General features: G+C 26.2%; 1 long non-coding RNA gene across 1 annotated transcript; it reads right to left on the bottom strand.

Moving 5' to 3' along the window:
• Positions 1–13,389: 13,389 nt before the first annotated feature.
• On the bottom strand, positions 13,390–15,246 carry LOC112600785. The gene is made up of 3 exons (XR_003115016.1): positions 15,070–15,246; positions 14,117–14,236; positions 13,390–13,496 (listed from the first exon to the last, which is right to left on the bottom strand). It is a non-coding gene; the product is annotated as an uncharacterized LOC112600785 (long non-coding RNA).
• Positions 15,247–17,129: the final 1,883 nt, after the last annotated feature.

Genomic DNA, 17,129 nt, shown 5'->3' with positions numbered 1-17,129 from the left:
TTGGTATGATATCTTTTAATCATGGTTAATGGTCCTTTCATAACTATTAAATTACTTAGACGGTTATTTTAATAATTTTAAACCACGATGTACTATTTATGATCACTGTGGTTTTTATAAGTACGGTTGATTGGCTTGAATAGATAATAGTACTTTATAAGGTCATCTAAAAAAACTTTCTCTGGATACATTACAATAATATACAGTTTTTAAGTCCATCGAATCAGTATTGTACTCCATTAAACAATTCATCACTTGGTATACGTATATTATTTAATATATAAAAAAATGTAAAATAATCTGATTTATAATGTTGTAATCTATTACACTTATTTGTGATACTTAAACGATTTTGTTTTCTTCGCCATCGATCTTAAGTTATTAGACGGGTAATTAAATATCTTTTTATCAAAGACAATACGTGATTATAATAAATCAATATAAAAATATTAATATTTATAAAAATACTGTTTTTTTTTTCCAATAATTCTGCATTATATAATTTTTACCAAATAAGCATAATATGCAAGTATCTTCGAAGCCAGTTGTTGTGGTCAAGGGGTCAATTATCTTACATAAAAGATAATTATTGCTGGGTTTCATTTGCCCGAAGCTATATTGAATCATTTGAATCCGGAAATCTATGCCAAATAATAGGTAACAAAAATTAGGTCATTTTGGCAAGAGGTTAACAAAAATCCAACATTTTATTTTGATAACTTTATACAATCTATATGCTAATAATAATACATAAATAAATAATTTATGAGCTAATCATCATTTTACTCGATTTGGATTATACTTAAAAATATTATTATAAATATTGTGAACGTCTATTTATACAAAACAAATAACTCAAAAACAAAAAAACATGACAATTTTGATGCAAATTATATATTTATATTATTTAAATAATATTACTATAAATTTATTTACGTAAATAATTTTTCAAAAACTATAGCTACCTACTAGTATTATTACTCATATTAATAAGATAGGATTTTAGAAATCGTTTAAAAACAAATAAATATAAGCTATATAATAGATATTACTTCGAATAAAAATAATCAAATATTTATATTTATAATTTAAAACACAAAAACACAATCAACCAATGAAAGTTAGCTGAAATATAACGAGTCCACGTAACCGCTAAAAATAGATCATTTCATAAATTAAAAATATTTGCAGAAGGAATTGATGAAAAATATACCGATAAAATAAAACGGCTAAGTCCTAGACAGATGATTCGTATAATATATGAGTAGCGTAAATTGAATAAAAAAAATTTCAAAATTTTAAATATTGTTGTTTGAACCAATAAAGTTTCATTCTGTAAAAAGTACATAGAAAATGAGCTTTAATAGATCGAGGTAGTCAATATCGATACTGGAGGAATCCAAAGTCGACACAATAGTCCAAAATAGCGATGGATGCTTATTATCATTTTATGAGCAACTATTTTCTGTTGATTTTTGTCGGAAAAAAAAACGATGATGGATACAGATAGCAAATACGGTAAGGGGTGAGCGGTCTGCTAGCCGGCGTTCAAACTTATAGATGACGATACGGGGAATTATTTTTTCTCTTCAGATACAGATGACCTTGGAGCCGGTTAATTTATGAACGTTTGAAATGGAAAGTAATAGCGGAAGACAAAAATAATGTACGTATATTATTCAATGGTTAACTACAAAGAATCTCACGCATCTCAGACTCGATAGGCTGTCCGGACTTCCTACACATATTATATACATTGCAACTGAAACCACTTAAGCTGGCATAAGTCTGCAACTGGCCACGCCACGATGTTTTCTGTAACTGTACTTAAATTATAGCCTGTATATTATATACACCTGCGTATTGTATAACTGCAACAGTTATTTGATTATTTGATTTATTATTATTATTTTTTTTTTTATAGCTACGCGATAGTTAATGTTTATAATACAAAAATATAGCAATAATATAATATATTATAGATACATCCAACTGAAGTTTAGGGGTGGGCAAAGGATTATAAAGGATTATCGATATTGCGCAACTACTCGTATAATATTACAACTCTTATTAAGTACCACCTACATTTAAATATCTAATTAGTCGTTTCTATGTATTAGACTCATTTAAAAGCTACACATAGGCCATAAGCACATTTTTCGACCTATATTTTTTAAGCTTGTGTACTTAACGAGATAACGCCAATAAGAAATCTAACACGCACTGATCGCAAATGATAGCACTATAATTAAAACAACCGCTATTTTAATATTCTTGTAAATCTTATTTGATTACTCTCAAATAAATAATAAAGTCGACTGTTCTGAAGAACATATGTAATTTAATGCAAGTATTCTTATGCTCTGTCCGTAGTGATAATGAGCTCTGGGAGCAATTTATGTTGCATAGAAGAATCAAATCGGAAACATAGTAAATTATAACAATTATATACTTCAACGAATTGTAAAAATAATAATTACAGTGTATTTGTGATTTAAAATAATATTTTTTCTAATATTCGGGGCTCGTTTAAAAAAAAAAAAATATTACCTATTGAATTTTGATTCTTAACTTCTTTTTACGTATTATGACTTTATTCTGCAGGATACCAAAATGATTATAATATAAACTTTGTAATACTCGACTACATGACCATTAAACTAAAACCGTATAATGACAATAATAAAACCGTAAATTACTCTGTTGCAAAAGTGATAGAATATTTTCTATACTTACTTATTTTAATATGGTCAATAATTATTATTACTTATAGATATTCAAAAAATCAGGAATTTAACCTGGATTAAAAGGAACCCGTAACACATTTAAAAATCCTTAAAAAAAATCGAATAAAATTAAATCGAGTCTAGGCTACTTTAAAATATTTGAATTAAGTTCAGTTTGTTATTTCAATATTATATATAAATGAGTCTGTTGAATTCCGGGCGTACTATACGCCACGATTAGTACATTCGTCAACGGCTCGGTGTCCAATAGTTTTTTGTTCGTTCAAAATTACTACAGTTATGTCAAATACTTTGTAAACATACAATTTATTACGAGTGTGAAATCAAGGAATGTACCATAATCAAAAACAAAAAAATAATTATCGTTACATTAATATTGGTTTAAAAATTGAGTTTATAAAATTTTAAAAATAAGTTTGACTAAAGGAATACTAAGTTAATGTATATTATAATAGGTACCTCAAATATTTTTCCGAAAAAAGACAACATTTGAAACTCATATAATCTTAATGATTAATTATTTTAATAAAATAATTAGTTTTGTTGAGTTTGTTGCAGTATTAGTTCAATTTTGTAATAATTATTATTGAAAGGAATAATTTCTTACAATTAATTGATATTATCAATTAGGTACTAAATATTTTTCGTTATTAAATTATTTCAATACATTTTATGAAAATAAATAACATAAGAAATACCCTTTATTATAAAAAATTGATACTCGTACATAAAGTTTTTATAAATTAAGTTTTTCTTTAATTAATGAACACTTAACTTTCAGAATTAACTTAATTAATAACAAATACCTAACCAAACATTTGTTTACATTTTTTATTCTAATAGTTTAACACCAGAATACATCCAGCATCAGAAACTCGAATAAATGATTCAGGTGCAAGGTCATAGGAAAAATATTGGTCGTTGCATAATTTCCCGAAACCGCGATGGATGTGGGTAGTATCTATAATACATAATACATCGACATGTATGAACTCGCATAATGTATGTAAAACGCGTTTAAACAAATATAATGTATAAAATGGGAAAGAGCTTATATTACGTCCGATAGAAAGTTGATCAAGAAATTCGCAAGGTCGCAATCCGCCCACGAATATTCAATATCTCCCAGTCTCTTTCTCCGTCTCCAGGATAGGTTAGGTTTACGTAATATATGTTTTTTAAGGAAAAAAAACTATAGATATTATGAGAAATTACTTTACGTACGTGAAATTAATCGTTTTTAGTGTTCACGTGATTAACTAGTCAGTTATTACATGCATGCAAATGAATCAAGCTATCCAAGATATCAGTAGATATAATATTGTTAGTTTCTAATTTTATCATCCCATGTTTATTTGTTCTAAAAATATTTTTTAAGCAAAATTTGAATGTCTACGGAACGTATTATTACTGTTATTATATTTTACTTTACTAGTGTTTTTAAGACTTCTATTATTATTTATTATTATTTAACGTGCTAGGTTAGATTACGTTTCTACTCATTTTGCAAATGTATTTAATGTCGTAAAGGCTGCAACACACAATAAGAACGAAACGAATTATTTAATAGGACCCGACAGATACTTATAAGTTATAATTTTTAACTTGTAACTAAATATACAATGTGTTATTTTATAGAAACGTTACGTATCATATGTACTAAATAACGGAATATGCCATACAAATACTTTATTCATTTATTGAATAGTTGTAGATAGCTTGAATATTTATTTTCAAACCATAAAATTATTGGTATACATCGAAATATCGAATACAAAACGTATTAAGATTTGACGAATCATTTAACCAAAATACTTTGTAATGCATTAATGTTTATTTCACATAATTAAACTGAACCTGCGATAGGTATCGACCACCCATATTTTTGTAAAAAACTAAAAATACATCAATTGATAATAAAAAATAATATTTTTCATTTTGCTAATTTTCGCCTCCAAAACAAGCATAGGCATTTTATGCATGTTAACATTAAATTACATTTGTGTGATCACTAAAATATTCCGAGTTAATCAATAGTAAAAAAAAAAACGAAAATACTAAAATTCCTTCTGTTAATGAACAAAACGCATTTAGCGCCTTTCTAAACGTTTATTCATTGACTGTTATAAACAGTAGACAGCTTATTAAATAATGCAGTATTTAGTTTGTTTGTAACTCGACAGTTTTTAAGTAAAAATAATTACCTAAAGTAAGGTATACATTAATCACTTCTCAATTATTCATAAGTTATTCCTACGATCTAGTACAGTGTTTCTCAATCTATGGGTCGCGACCCAATCTTAGGTCGTGAAATATTTTTTATGGGTCGCCAGCAGTGACCTATAATTAAAATATACATGAAAATAATTTTAACGAAAAATTTAAAAGTACCTAAATTATGTTTTGTTTGATACCTCTATATATAATAAATAATAATAAATAATGTCAAAAAAAAAAACATTCAGCGGTCAACCAGTTCCATCAAGTAATTCAGTACAATACATTTTTTTTTCTAGTGTTGGTGGGGGTGGGTTGCGCAACCAACAAGCAGTACATTTATAGGCACCATTAAAAAATGTTGGGAAACACTGATCTAGTAGATATATAAAAAATATTCTATACCTAATACTTAACCAATACAATAATTCTTCACAATCTTTCATTCAGATAGTCTTATAGAAATCTTATTAAATAATTAAAAATATTTTACATAATTATTACTAACACCCGATAATATGTAAACATCAAACGCCCATTCACCGTAATGCTCAATTGCACGAAAATTAAATGTAAATATTAACAGTTATTAAAATACCAAGTACCAGACGATTATGATAAAACGATCAGCAAAACTCGTTTATGTGCAGATATTCTGCATATTATTTTAATAATATGTTGATTTCACTTTTTCATTAATATAATTGCATCCGTTGCAATTACAATCGGCAGGTATAATCGACAAAAACAAGATTTGGTGATAAATATTAAAATATCCTACTGTCAATGAATGTCATACGAAATTTTTTTATCAAACACACTAATGTCTAATACAATACATAAATTTAGTTATAATTTATTGTATAGTGGTCTAACTGATAGCTAATTATTGCACGAATAAATGAAGAACAACTTAAATAATAATTATGTAAAGGGTTGAGCTGATAAAAGAGTTAATTGGAATTTTGTGGAAAATCGTTTTTATCATATAATTGAAATTTGAAATAGTGGTAGTTAATGAGGACCATTAACATAAACATTTTAATTCAAGTACTCCATTATATTTTTAGGGATAAACAATTAATAATTTTACATAACACGAATAAAAATATAAAATATTTTTCATCCCTAAAAGTTTAAAAATGTCAAACTATCTGCAGTTTAATACTATAATTATTATTATAATAGATACCTATAAAGACACCGCGAGTTTGAACTTGGCAGCAAAAGTCACCTCTAAATCTTTTTGTTTTGTTTTTATTAAGCGCTCAATTACATGATTAGAACATAAACTGTTACATTTTTCACTTCATGTTCCAAAGAAAAATATTTTTTCTGAGAGTTCCAATACATAAAAATCGAATTTTGGACGAATCGTTAATTGGTTGTAATTAATAAGTATTTAAAGTATTGATAAGCGGAGTGGAATGACACATATAGGTATGGTACCATACATTTTTCCAATACTCTATATTACTCTAATATTCGTCATACAAAAAAGTAAAAAAATGTTAAAATAATAGAAAACAGAATATTTGTATAAAATGTTATGTGTAATGACTTGTAATTAATTATATGTATAGGTATGTAAAAAAAAAACTATATATTTTCAAAAACACTAATACTTTTCATAAAAATAAGACAAATGTTTACTAAAATCACTTTGTATAATTAAGGTGTGTAAGTGTGAATAGTTTTTTTTTACATTCCCGCGGTTTAATATCGTAATAATTGTGTAAAAGTGTTCTTCCGGTCATCGTCCTTCCGACTTTTATTGTTTACATTTCACTCGCGGAAATGTTAATAACACGATTTATTTATTTATATTATACTTATACGACATTATTATAATATAATATATATAGTAGCTTGTTATCACAATGGGACAGACGAATGAAATTTGAATCGTGCACGCAACCGGTTAAGCCGCGCGACTACGATACGCGGTTATGTACCAGGTACATACGTATATAGGAACACACGTGACAGTTACGAGGGCAGAAAAACCGCACTGGTTATAATATAATATATCCACAAAATGATTAATTACCATTTATTCATAGGCCGTAGTGTTGTAACACTGGTCCATCTCGGGACAGCATAGGTATACGGTATCTATATAGGTGTATAGTGTATAACTATGTATGATAACATATTATAGGTAGATAGGTACGCATCGCGTTTTATGGCCGAGAAAGTCTTCTGCGGACTAATATTCTATACAATAATAATATAACGTGTAATGTACACTGCACGAAGTAGACTAGAAGTTGTGTTTCGACGCGCGTAAAATGTTTATAAAATATCCGAAACAAATTAAAACGTTGACACCTGATGAAAATTAGGCTACCCCATATATTAAATCTCGTGTGAAACGTGTGAGTATAAGTATTATATAGTCACTATAAGATCATACTATTAATAAATACACAATATATACGTACTATGTAGGACGTAGGTCTAATGTATTTATGTAACATAAAAAAAAAAAAAAAAAATCGTATTAAGAATAATATTGATAGGTATTTAGACAAGTACTCGTACTTTTGATCATGTTCACGTTTTCCACTTATTCCAACTATTCAGGTAACGTGACGTTAATACAATAACAGTCTAATTATATATTATTATAGATAGTATATAATTTGTTTCTGTCAAAAAAACTAAATGATGTTATTTCATGAAAAACCTAAGTATAGGTATACACTATAGTTACTTCATACTCTAACCAAATTAAACCGATAAAACATAAAATATACAATACACTTTATAGGTTTTTTGTAAGTTTCCCATCATAGTTCAATAATATTATGTACTTCAGTCTTTAAATTTCATTAAGATAGATAAGATTACGTTAAATTTTATACTCTTTGAACTATTTTATCGTTTTTAGTATAAGTTGATGTGACAGAGTCAATACATATATCCAGTTTTGTCTCTAATCAGTTATTAGTAGGTATATGCTGCATAATACATGTCACATTAAGTTATGCAGGTTTGTTTCAAATATATACGCATCACTAATTTCACAACTAATTGTTATAAATTTCGTAGTAAATGGTGCGTTATACGAGTCAAAATACCATAAAAATTTTAAGTTATCATTTTGAATTTCAGAATGTTTAAAAATTAAATTAAATAAATTATCCATGTATTATTATTAATATTGTTTACCTATATTCAAAAAGGCAATTTTTGTGAGTGAATATAAGCGATCAAGTCTATTAACAATCGTGGTTCTAAAATTTGGTACATTTTCGAGTAATCTAATATTTGAAAAAGTTCACCTGGAAGCTAAATTTTTAAATTTTGATTGTTAAAATTAGTACTTGCTTAGGTATTTATTAGCTCACGAAAAACGAATATTTTTTATTTGTTTAGAGTTTTTATTGATTACAGAAAATAAAATAGTCATTATAATTGAATATAATTTTATACCTATATGTTTTATATTTGGTAAAAAACTCAAAACTAAATAAATTTGTTAAAAATATATGTAGCCTACTTTTAATGCAGTTTAAAATAAGATAAATTCGTTGGTATTATTTAATTTGTAACAGGCAACTCCATGCAGCCAAACAAGATTAGCTATAATTAATATGAATATATTTACTATATAAATCAAAACCATAAAATGGATGACTCTTATATAAATCCATAGTTTTCAATCCATATTCAAAAAAATTTTCGTCAGTAGATTCAGTAAGGACTGTAGTGACAAGGCTATTTTTTATCTTTCAATAACGCATAAATGTCAAATATAAAGTTTACCACGAAAAACTATCGTTTTTAATGTTTTAGTATATTATGTAATATTGTTGACATTGATTACAGGAAATAAAATAATTGTCATGATTGGATATTATTTTAAACCTGTACATGGTCAAAACAAACCAAATAACTGTTTTAAAAATCTATGTCATTTACATTTAACGGAGTTTTAGAAAGAATAATCTTCGGATGACGTAGTTATGCAGTATTAACTAAATTATGATTAATTGACTACCTAGTTAGTATGTTGAAATTTTTTATAATGGTTTACTGTCAATATATCTAATATTAATTTTGTAAGACCATATTTGTATAATTTGTATAACAAGTAGAAACATTAATGATTTTTGTGTTCACTTTAATTTATTAATAATGTAAATATATTTATAAGTTATAAACAATTTATAATCCTGTAAATATACGGAATAACTAATTATTACATTATATGTATACATTTTCCGGATAAAGTACTTTCTTATTTAATTGTAATTTAAATACTAAATATCATTACTACATTATTATATATGCTTACGTTCAATTATAAAATAGCAGATTAAAAACTTTAACAGTAGCAATATAGCATAATAATATAGACATCACCCACGTACGTCGTACATATACCTACCACACATGTTATAAACAATTAACGCCGTATAATATTATAAATAATTACGTTTTTAATAAAATTTATGAAACTGCAATGATAATTATTCCGGATAATCGAATAATATAATATAATATTATGGAAGTATTTAATTATTGCTGGACTATATTATTGTTGTGTGCATAGTGCATAGACTATAGATGCACATCATAGTAAATGTAATGTATATAATATCATACACGCGTGATGTCATGTTGTAATAATAACTGTATAACATAATAAGTTATGAAATATAAAACGCCTAATTATCGTTTCATTTTAGAGCAAAGCGGATGATGGTGATTCTCCTTCGCTTCTAACAGTGTTATGTTTAAATTACGTAAAGTTTTTTTTTCCAAAAATTTTGGTTTGGTAATTATTATTATTAAAAAGTTATTATGAACCACCAAAACCACGAACTTCTAATAATTGAATGTATCATCGTACATGCAGTGGTTTAACAAAATTTGACGAAGTTCAACATAAACATACATTTATACCTGTAATTATAATAAGTTATAATAAGGAACGTACCTATATACCGTTTACGGTTTTAATTCTAACACTGACATAATACAATAATTTGATCATAACATGGAATCATGGACTAGGAAAATTATATAATAATTACATATTATTAACATTCGCTAAAAATACTATCTTTATATACCTACGCGTAATAGGTGTTAAAAACGTTTAATTCTACATTCACGCAGAATACCAACAATAATATTACTAAATTCATAAGCCATTAATACTTAATAATAATAATATGACTTTTCTTTTTCAAATTCATAATAATAATAATAAACCGACGTTTAAATTGTAAATGAATGTTTTTATAGTTTATAATTTAATCAGACCCGCCCTGCTGTTTGCCTATAAAACAATATACACTCCTCGAACATCATATACGTATGATAGGTACATCATAATATTAATAAATAGTTATGTCTCACTTGTTCTACTCGTGTCAAGGAGCAATGTAAAAAAAAAAAAATTAATAATGTCAATACTCATGAAACTTCTTCTGTTCTATTAAAAAGTCTACAAATATTGTACTTTTTACGTATATAAACTGTAAACATCATTAAAAACAATTGTAGACAAAAATAAAAAGTCATAAATTATAATTGTTAATCGTAACTATTAGGTAGTTAGCTGATATATTGTATCAAAAAAATAGTAGGTATAGTATACGTAAATCAAACATCAAATGTCATATGGAAAATCAGAACTGCGATTATCTATCTAAGCATTATACAATATGTACATTATATATATCATATTGTGGAATATCGTCGAATGTTTTTTCTGAAAAAATATATAAATTTAAAAAATAATTGATCTCATATATATCTCATCTGTACATAAAGTAGCTCAAGAGTGAATATGGTGTACTCCAGATGATTTTGTTTTAAAAGTTAACACTATATTTTTTTTTCGAAAAGTAGATTACATTTTTAGAAATATTTTTTTAATAATAAGTAGGTACCTATTTAAAGTTTGGATGAGGGAGTGGACCAACATTTTGCGCGTTACCCCTATACAGCTCTAATTCGTCCATCAAAACTGCAATTTGTTAGAAATTTGATTATTATACTTATATTATCCTTAGGAATAATAAAATAAAAATGTATACTATCATTAAAAGTAAAAAGCTTAAAAAATGTAATGTGTTTTTAAAATATTGTTTTGTAAGTTTTACTTAAAATTATGTAAGAAAACCTTTAAAAATATTCTTACTTTTTGAGGTTAAAAGAATCATCCCGTTTAATGTAAATAGGTATAAGGTATACTGTATATCATATATTATACAATAGCAAGTTTATTATTATATCATATATATCTAAAATATCGAGTATATATAATAATATATAATATATATTATTATATTATACTATACATAATATGATATAGTTTGTTTTAGAATGAATCCCGTATCACCTATAATATCTCCATGACAATTCAGTATATTTAAATGTGAGTTTTTTACAGTTATAAGTAAAACAAATCTAATTAAAGTAGGTACATTAGTTTCAACATTTTTTTTTCGAAAATTCAAAAAAAATGTTTATAAAATTTAACTTTTTAGATTTTCAAGATGATCATTATTTAAATCATATTTTTTAACAGTTATAAAAATTAAATTGAGGTGGAAATTAATCAATTTAAAGCAGATTAAGTATTTGCAGACTTCGTATAAAATTATAAAAATAGTATGTATCTATCTGTTAGTAAAGTAAAATACCACAATGCTTTAATTAATCCTCGGCAAAAATTAATTTATCTAAAAATATTAGATCCTTACCTATTCCGTGTAGTACTCATTCACAAAATTGTAATTTGTAACACCTTTTTCATCCCCTTATTAATCTATCGAACAAACTTCCAGCCACTACGCACCGATATTAATAAATTATACATATGGATAATTTTAAAGCTACAACTTAAATTTTAAAGCTACACTTCTTAGAACTTAAAGATGTGGTCAACATTTATTTTACTCTCTGATTCACCTGATCTATTTTACTCATTATCTAAAAAAAAAAATTAAGTTTTTTATAAAATTCGAAAATTAATTAACCACCTAACTTTATACTATACTATATGTTTCTATGTGGAATAATCATGTAACTTGATCAATAATCACAAAATTAAAATGTTTTTCTTTAATTGATGATAACTAAAACATTATCATAGAGTTAACTATATTAAAAATGGAATAAATTAAATACTTAAAAAAATTTTTGTAATTTATTATTAGAAGTTTCTAACTACTCGTAATTAATAATTGCTGCGAAAACTTCATATTTAAATATTTTGATTTTTCATAGAGATACTATAAGAGATAAGGAACTTCTGAGACAAACTGTATACAATGATAGCGGTAAATGTATGTAATATAATATAATGATACGTACGATAAAGAAAATATACATAGTATCGGGTTATTTTTTGCGAATCTTAAACCACGTTCGGTTATAGACAATATTGTGCTGTAGTTCAACGCATATGATGATGAGTAGGAGTTATTCGAAAATCCACTTCCGGTAGTATAAGCCATAAGAACACATAATAATATAGACACTCGGATATGCAGTATTATAAATAATCGTGTGTTGACGTAACGATTGTTTACTTGTAGCTTACGTATTAAGCTGCACGCGGATTATTGTGGGTACACACACACAACATAGTATTTTTTTACACATTTATAATGCACCTATCTAACCTAAGATGACGGAAATGAGTGAAAAAAAAAATGCTTGAAAACCACAGAAAAATGTGTTTATATTAGAGTACTAGCAGTTGTAATATAATAATAATATTGTCGACTGTTGTTGATGTGTGCATTATTATGACAGAATGTGTACAACTTCAGCGCAACTGTGCAAGGAACTTGGGAGTTAATGCTCACGATTGGTTAGGTCAGCCGGAAGTGCGGCTTACCGATTGGTCGCTTTCGCGTGTGTTTTTTCTATTTCATTAAAAATATATTTAACGGATATCGAACAACATACAAAACCATTAGCTGACGACAGGAAAATCTAAAAACAAATGAACAATTTGTATCTATACTATTTACCTAGGTACAATAAATTTATTATTTATGAATATATTAAAAATCTTGATAAAATATACACGATTATAAGCAGGTTTATTTTAGAAATTAAAAACTATTCAAAAATAATATATCTAAGACACATCATTTTAATAATTTAATTGATTAAATATACAAAATATATTTTTTTCAAATTAATAATTAAATATACACTTATACATTACACATAATAGGTGCTTTTATATAAATATCCATAAATTATAAATGCATGAAATAATAAAATGTTTAGTGGCATCAAAAAAACTTGGTTAGCCGACAACAACACCAATCGCTCAAAAAAATTATTACAAAAGAAAAGAAAAATGATGTAACTATTACAAGAAAATATACATGACATATGTTTAATAATTATTCAAAATAATAATCAAGAATCGCTATTTCTTTTTTTTTGTTAAGCTTAACGGTAATGAAATAATTTAATAATTTTGGAGGATCTGCTTTCTCCAGTGAACTGCAGGTGTCGCGAAACTATTTCGATGTCTACCAATCTCGTCTAAAAAAAATAAGATTATTCATCTATATTTAAAATATTACACGCTATAGCACAGTTGCAGATGATTTGAGCTTATTAGTTATTACAACTATACATGTTATAATATTAAATTTCTAACTTGCTAGGCACAGTATATAACATTCATATCGATTTAAAATTTCACGAAAAACCGTTAAGAGCGCTAAAGAAATTGTAATACTACAGTTGTAGTTTAAATTATTATAAATAATAATATAGGTACATGATATTTGTAATATAATATGCAGTATGTGATTTAAACATTCCAAAATACTGTATATTTTAATCATTTGGTGTACAGCACTGCTACAGAGTGGTACGATACATACGATTATAATAATATAATATAATTATCGAAAACGACTTGAACGCCGCGAACTATTCGGACAGAAGTCGACCATACATAACATAATATATGTATTTTGTCCTGCTGTAGTAAAAGTGAAAGCGAATGCTCTAATAATAACAACGCAAACAATTATGTTTGATCTATAGAGACGATCGTTTTTTTTTTTAAAACCATTATTACATTTTATACTATCGTATATCGTTATCAATATATTATCATTATTCGTGGTTATAATGAATAATGATATACGTACTCGTATTGTGTATAATAATGGCCAATCTTTTCGATGAGTGTTATATTGATGGCCGCGATAAACATTTGTAAACGCCCGTGACTGCTGCAGAGACCTCTGTTAATTTTTTATTTTTAAGCCCTTCCATTTAATCAAATTAAACATATTATACGATATACCTACTATACGATATAATCTAATTTTTATACTTTAGAAATTAGAAAACCAATTATAACATTAATATATTTAATGTTAGCTCAAATCAACGATAAAATACAATTTACTAGTAACCTCTACTTAACACCTCAAAAAAAATGTTTATGTTCGTTTTTATTAAAATCTTTGACGCAAATATGATAATAACGCTATAAACACTCGAAATATTTTACGACAAAAATTGAATTTATTTGAAATTACAATATTAATAAATAACTAGGTAGGTATTCTTTAATATTCTCGCTGTACTATTACAATGTATCAATTGTATCCGGAAATAGGTAAAGATTCTACGGGATCCATCATTAAAACTATTATTTTTGGTATTCTCTAGAGACGCAATTAATGTTTTAAATTACTACCTAGGTAGTATATTATAGTTGTTATGTAACTTTTATATTTTTTTAAATATTACCTAACAAAATATTTTGTTAAACATACATTCTAATATTCTATACTATTAATACTTTTTATTAGATACATACTAACTGAAGTGGTTTAGGTAAATAGTACACATTATTGTTAAATCAATAAATAATATAATATATTTGTTTATTTATATTTAAATCATTGTATAAGTAGTCATTTATTTATTCGTTTTAACGACATCATTATAAATATTATGTGAAATTATGTTTTTAACTTGACTTATTTTTCAAATTAACTAGAAAAATCAAAATTTTTTTAAAGGATTCTTTAACTGGTTAAGGTCTTAGGTTAATTAAAAAATTAACTAGTCAGAAGTTTAGTAAACTTACTATGAAAAAAAAAGGTAATGCCCGCCTTATTGGACAGATGTGCTGATGTGTACACAAGGAACTCATCGCGCGTATGGAATAAAATAACAATAATATTATTATTTTAATGTTTGGACAAAAATGACGCACGCATTGAAACAACCTGAGGCACAAACATCGTTGCGCAATTGCAGCAGACCTAAAAAACCCATAGGTATGTATGATTACGATAACGGACATAGTTGTTAGACAATAATAATAATATATACGCCGCCTATATTACGTATAGATCACCAAACTGGAAGTGGCTACTGTAGGATGGACAGTACTATTACATGGCACATAGCTAGTATATACGTATCATTGTACAAATATATTTTAAGTGTTATAGTACGTGAGACGACTACTCAGATCATATCGGGCCCGAGTACGCATTATTAAACAATAACGTAGGTATACTACATAATATTGTACATCACATTATATCAACAGTTAGCTTTAGTTATTACTTATTTTTAGCCCAGTTGTTTTATTAATATAATTAGGTACATTTATCTATAATAATCATACTACTAGTATTTATTTATAAGCAATTCTATAACATATACACTCGTAGGTACACAGTGAGAATTCTATTTGAATAAAATACACGATTTATCGATTTGAGACGTAATAATAATAACCTAATCTAACTCTAAACTAACAACATAATAAATTGTGGAAATTTTAAGAAAACAATTTTAGAATGGCCACATAGACACTCCGTGTCGACCGAATGTCCCTTAGGAAACATTTCGATAAATATCATTATTTAATGTTTTACGTCATACGAGTATAGAGTGTTTGTATTTTATAATGTGTAAATATACATACATAATAATTAATGATTAAATGTTTACTTATAATTTAATTTTATCTGTTAATCATTCACCGTAACACGACGAAGAGAAAATAATTTATGTATAATATTATTATGTTAAAAAAAAAAATCAAATGCAAAAATGTTTTTAATTGGTTCATTTTGAATTATAATACCTTTATGACATAAGATTTATATTCATTGTACTATTTAAATTTAAAAATAACCTCAGAAATATCGTTAACACTGTAACAATAATAATACTTCCTAAATACTACCGAAAATATATAATAAGCATACCTAACCATTAAGATGAGAAATAAGATTATGGTTTTTTTTCTGTATATTAATATAGTATATTATAATTATTTTCTGTGTAGGTAATTATTTTTAATCAGTTAATCGACGGAAATGATTAATGAAAAATTATTAAGCCATAAAACGCCAGTCTTATTATATTACAATTAATGTAAAAATAATAACATTAAAATCGCATAAAATCATATGAAAGTTAATTCGCTTTTCGATTATCAAGACTTAGTAAATAGCGTGCATATTACTGAAAATGTATGAAACAACTATGAGTACTCAGCTGCAGATATGTACGTAGGTATTAGGTACCTACCGATACGAGGTTATTATTTTGATTAACAATAAAGATAATAAAGTGAAACATTATAGATAATGTAAAACGTTTTTATAGGTATGTCTGACTGGGCGAATGTTGACGGCTGTTTCGAGTTGAGAATAATGGAGTCTATCATTATGATATTATATTATATATAGCACCTGTACCATGCTCGTGGTACCTACGTGTCGTGTATCAACTTCAACTGTGTAGATCACGACCCCGATTCGAACTTAATAGTCAATAATCAGTATTAATTGAAATACTAAACAGTCATATATTAATAAGCTGCTGCAGTTTATAATATTATAGGTACGCATATTATTATACCATATACAACACGACCGCCATCAAACAATATGACATGATCCGGTGTCAACGGTAGTACTTATTGTAGATCAGAGGTTATTAAAAGTTATATACCAATGGTTATTGTAGTTTTCTACGTAATTGTCCAGCTGCATAATACTACAGTAGATAATTTCAAAAGATGTATTTAAAAAAAAGTCTAATCCGAATTGAAACCTAGTTTTTAATTGTTTACATTAATTCAAGTTAATATTTACCAAATCGAGATATGTATTATTATCATAA

This window comes from Melanaphis sacchari, unplaced genomic scaffold, assembly GCF_002803265.2.
Source record: "Melanaphis sacchari strain LSU unplaced genomic scaffold, SCAv2.0 Contig0_pilon_pilon, whole genome shotgun sequence".
Classification (NCBI taxonomy): Eukaryota; Metazoa; Arthropoda; class Insecta; order Hemiptera; family Aphididae; genus Melanaphis; species Melanaphis sacchari.
The sequence above is the reverse complement of the archived record's forward strand: the minus strand, read 5'-3'. Positions and strand labels throughout refer to the sequence as shown.